Source organism: Eptatretus burgeri, chromosome 2 (genome assembly GCF_056783735.1).
Source record: "Eptatretus burgeri isolate ZD-2024b chromosome 2, Ebu_testis_v1, whole genome shotgun sequence".
In the NCBI taxonomy this organism is placed as follows: domain Eukaryota; kingdom Metazoa; phylum Chordata; class Myxini; order Myxiniformes; family Myxinidae; genus Eptatretus; species Eptatretus burgeri.
Window position 1 is genome coordinate 131,922,882 of NC_140962.1, and position 5,000 is coordinate 131,927,881.

The 5,000-nt window shown below is 48.3% G+C and overlaps 1 protein-coding gene and 1 pseudogene across 1 annotated transcript in view; both read left to right on the forward strand.

Moving 5' to 3' along the window:
• Positions 1 to 5,000, forward strand: part of LOC147033166 (inactive carboxypeptidase-like protein X2) — a 101,463-nt gene that overhangs the window by 54,070 nt on the left and 42,393 nt on the right. The window lies entirely within an intron of this gene.
• On the forward strand, positions 1,728 to 4,674 carry LOC147033167 (uncharacterized; annotated as a pseudogene).

Below are 5,000 nucleotides of genomic sequence, written 5' to 3' on the forward strand. Positions count from 1 at the left end.
GGTGTTGCAGGCTGTTCATTGTTCGTGCGGTGTTGGTGTACCGAAAGGTTCTTCTTCTTCCTTCCCTTCTCCGGATGAGGCCCCACCAAGTCAGCTGAGAGGGTGTGGCCCAGAGAAGCGAGCGCTAAAAAGGCGAAGGTGGGACTGAGAGCACCGGATCGGCAGTAAGAGGAACTGCCTGAGCCACGATACGGGCGATCGGCAGTAAGAGCGACTGCCTGCTTTGTCGAGTCTGCCTTCTGCTGGATGAGAAACGACAGTGAGAGTCTGCCTTCTGCTGGATGAGAGGCTGCTTGAGTCGAGTCTGGGATCAGCTTTCGTGAGAAGAGTGAGCCCTGGGAAGGCAGGGAAGAAGCGACTAGTGAGAGTCGTGATCTGCTGTGTCAGGGCTGGTTGTCTGTCTGCGATCTGCTTCGTGAAAGAGGCAGGAGGGACTGCAGGAGGAGAGTCGGCGGTCGACTTTTATGAGGAGGACATCAACAGGTTCATCCAGAGTCCAGTGACGGAGCCTCTGACTGTCTTTGCTCACGGCACGGCCCGACACGTTTTGTGGTCCCATCGATCTGCCTGCGGAGCCCAACAGCCCGATTTTGTGTAACCTGGTGAACAGGCCAGGCCCGGACTTGTATACTGGACCTTGTGGAAAGCCAGCTGGAGCACACCATAGATCTTTCACTCTTGTGCCGACGACCTTACGTGGGCTGCACGCGCTGAGGCTGCGTGCGTGGGCGGTGCGACAAAAGGAGGACAAGCGCCATTTTGCCACGCAGCGTGCTCGAGCTGGGTGCCCGAATCCATTGACATCGGCTTGTCACGAGCTGCATTCGTGCCTTTGACATTTTCCTCTCGTCAATGAGGCATCACCAGATATTCTGTCTTGTCTGCATGCTGTCCGTGTCTTGTCTGCATGTTGTCTAAGGTTTATCTCGTTAGGGTCCCCTTCGAAACCCCTAATCCGTAGCTCCCTAGTTAAGAACGGGTTATAGATTGATTATAACATTGTCATGAATGCTTTGCTTGTGTTGTGTTCCCCGATGTGTCTCCAATAAATCTGGCTGATTCGTATGAATTTGCCGCTTTGGGTTTGTTTGTGCCGCGCTGAGAAACTATTCGCTTGATTGGTATATAAAACCAAAATGGTTACAGACTGGCAGAATTTGCTCGGTCTCTGACAAAACCAGTCTGTAACCGAGGTCTATTCCTCCAGCTGGCAAGGCACAGGTGTATTTTCGTATCGTGATCTGAGGCGCGTAACCCGAGAATTCTGCCGATTCACAACATCTGGTGTCGTTCGCACCTCAAACATTCATTACGAGAAGCGCGAAGAGAAAAAAAATACCTCGCTCACAAATTCCAAATTTGCTTTGATTTTATTTTGAGCGGATTGGGTGTAAAACTTCTAAATTATAAAGAAAAATGGTGGCGCGGCTCCACCTCAGCGCGAGACGAAGCGGGAGAGGGTTACTAAAAATAGTGCAACGAACCGCACAGCACGAAGAAAAGGCTCCCGCCCACCGGTTCAAACCACGTGGACACGGTATGCGCCATGGCAAATGAATCAGGACACCAATGCGTACATTGATGAGATTCATGCACAATTGGCGGATACCTTGGAACAGGTGAAGTGTGATGGGAATTACATAGAAGAGTTGCAAATTAAATTGGACGAGGCATTACGGCAGGCGGACGAGGTTCAGGGAAATTATGTGCACGGGGAGTCACAACAATTGGCCGATGCACAGGAACGAATTTGGCGGCTGGAAAAGGACTTGGCCAACACAGGCGTGGAACTACGTGGATAAATTATTAAAGTAGAGTATTTTCGTGGGTTGTTGGAACATGAGAAGAGCGAACTGAACAAAAGAATGGAGAAAGAGCAAATTAGTAACTCCCGGGATAGGGAGAACTTGGAAGAAGAATGGAAAACAAAGCTGGAAGAGGAAAAACAGGAACACGATTTGGAATTGAAACAACTGAAGGAAGAATTGTTGGGAAAGTCAAGACAGTTCGAGGAACTACAGGGAGAAATGAGGAAAGTAGAGTGGAGTACCCATAAGTTGGAACAGGAGAAGAGCGAACTGAACAGAAGAATAGAGGAAGAGCAAATTAGTAACTACTGGGATAGGAAGAGCTTGGAGGAAGAATGGAAAACAAAGCTAGAAAAGGAAAAACGGGAACACGATTTGGAATCGGAACAACTGAAGCAAGAGGTAAGATCAGGCAATCAGATAAGAGAAAGCCTAAAAAGAGGAGAGAAATATCTGGAACAACTGAAGGAATATGGTAAGAGAATGGACGACATGAGGGAGGAAGCATGCAAAAGAGGTGCGGAGACGAGAAAGGAATTATGGGGAAAAGCTTCTGAGTCACAGAAACACCAAAACAAAAAGAGGGAATTACGAAATGAGCTGAGAATGTTAAGTGAGGAAAGAATGAGAACGGAGAATGAAAGTTTAAGAAACCACACTGTTCAGATCAAACAGTTAGAAGCCAAAGCAAGGTTGGAGTGCGTGGAGATGGTGAAAGAACAACGAATGAAGCAGGAAAGGGAAATCAATAAATTGAAGGAAACGACGAGATTGGAGAATGAGGAACAAGAGAGACAGTGGGAGAAGAAAAAAAAGGAACATGAATTTGAAATTGACCAACTAAAGGAGAGAGCAAGGTTGGAGTACGCAGAGATGGTGAAAGAACAAGGAATTAAGCAGGAAAGGGAAATCAACCAATTGAAGGAAACGACGAGATTGGAGAAGGAAGAACAAGAGAGACGGTGGGACAGGAAACAAAAAGAACATGAATTTGAAACTGACCAACTAAAGGAGAGAGAGTGCAAAGTTGGAGTGCGCGGAGATGGAAAAACTCTGGAAAGATAACAAACAACAAAAAAAGGCTCAGAGAGGAAGTACGACTCAAATGGCAAGGAAAATGGAGCCAGGAAGTCGGACTGCACAATAGTGTGGGTTGTGTGACACCACCGCAGAGAGGAATGTTAGTGGTGCGGGACTTGATTGACATCACTTGTCGGAAGAAACAACAATTGGAGCAAACCCTGGTGTTGGAGACATTGAGGGAGCATACGGGGTTGTTGACGAATGAAACGCATTTTGAGCAGGTCCAGCATGTGGAGCTGACAGCCCCAGAGGAGTGTGGCAAATCGATGATGAGCAACCTGCTGGAGAGAAGCGACCGGACCGAGGTGACTCTGGAACGAAGCAGGTACGTGGGCACATGGATACATGGTGCGGACGATGAGATTAAGGTAGGAATTGAATTTTATGTTAATGAAGATTCTGTCCGATGGGGTGCACGTATGCGTGACCCCTCAATGTGTTTGTGGAATGCCTGTGACTGAATGCTGTGAGCCCACACTTCAGACTACAGCACCGGTGTGCGCTGCCGAGGCCAAAACGTTTGTGGGTACTCACGTGGCGTTCGGGAATCTATCCCTGGAGTGCGAGGCAGTTAGTCAGTACACAGGCAAGGTTGAATGTGTGGAAGGTCAACACATAACTATGGAATGTGTGCAGCCTGCTGTGTGTGGGAGTCCTAAGCATGGAATGAGTGGCGACGTAGGAAATAGGTTCGAGGTGCAAGGGGAAATAGAAATGCCACCAGGACAGAACTTGACACAGGGGACAAAAACCATAATGGACAACTAAGCGTGGGTTCTTTCAGAGTTAGAGGCGCTGCATCCAGGAGCAGGCTTTAGAAATGGGATTTTAATTTCTCTATCAGCCTCGCAGGAACTTTGGGGTGGAGTGCAGATGAGTAGCAAGCGGCACTGGCATGTGTCACTTGGTCTTCAAACCTCTCTAAGGACAGGAGGGGGTTGGCGAGCTGAGTGGGGTTTATCTGTATTCAAGGAGTTAGAGAGAAGAGGGGGAGGCCGCTCCCCTGATTGGGGTTTGCCTGATTTCGGCGAACCCTGGAGAAGAGGGGGAGGTGGACCACAACCCCAATTGAGACGTGACCCCTTTGAGCCGTGGCGGAAAGGCGGCGGGGTCATGTAATGGGTAATGAGGGATTCGTTCCCTCACTCCCCTTCCAATGAGCCAAAGAAGCAGGCCATATTGGGATGTAAAAATCTTGATTGAAAATTACATCGAGAGCGATTGCAAATTGAGAGATGATAGAAGGGATAAGAATGGCACGAGTGGATTTGGGTGATTATTGGACAAAAGTGGTGGAGACATTACAAGCAGAGCGTTAAACACACCTGAAACAAGTGGATGACAAAGAGTGGCTTTTTTGAGGAAAGACTGAAATGCCTGGTTGGAACCATGCAGAGGTTCCATGGGGCTGGTGAAGAGATTTTGATGTTTTGTTTAAATTGTTGGAAATAAACGATTAGGGCAGTATGGAGGAGGCCAGCGGACGACGGACGTAGTGACAAATTAATTGGGGTTTGATGAAAAAGTATACCAGTTAAATTTGATGACCAAGTGGTATCCGAGGGACATGTGTGTTTTTGCTTTCACATAAATGTGAAAGGTGTTGGATGGTGTTGTGGACTGGGTGTGCGGCACTGTGGAATGAATGACTAAAGAGTCAGGTGAACCCCGAGGTCGCTGGGTGTCCTCCACCCCCGATTGGAAGCAGCAAAGAGGCCTAGTAGTAGTCACTCTCCCCCCCCCCCCCCAGCCAGCGCATTATGCCTGGCACCACCAAATGGAAAAAGACAAATAAGGGCCTTGCCCAGGTTTAATAGAATGGAACAGTGTGCCAGGTCGGGAAAAATGGGTCATTGGGATCGTTCTAGCCATAGCAGGGTTTGTTGCATTGTCTAGAGCTAAAAGTAAATGGTTAGGTTTGATGGACTCTCCTCCGCACCATTCATGCGTGACACCTGGTACGAGTAATGTTGATTGGAAAATTTGTCAACAAGGGCCAGGCTCGGTCACCCTCTCCAAGTGCCAGAGAGGCCACCAGTATGTCATGGGCACACATCCACAAAAATAACAGTTGAGTAAGAAACGCACCATCCTGTCTGCTAATAAAAA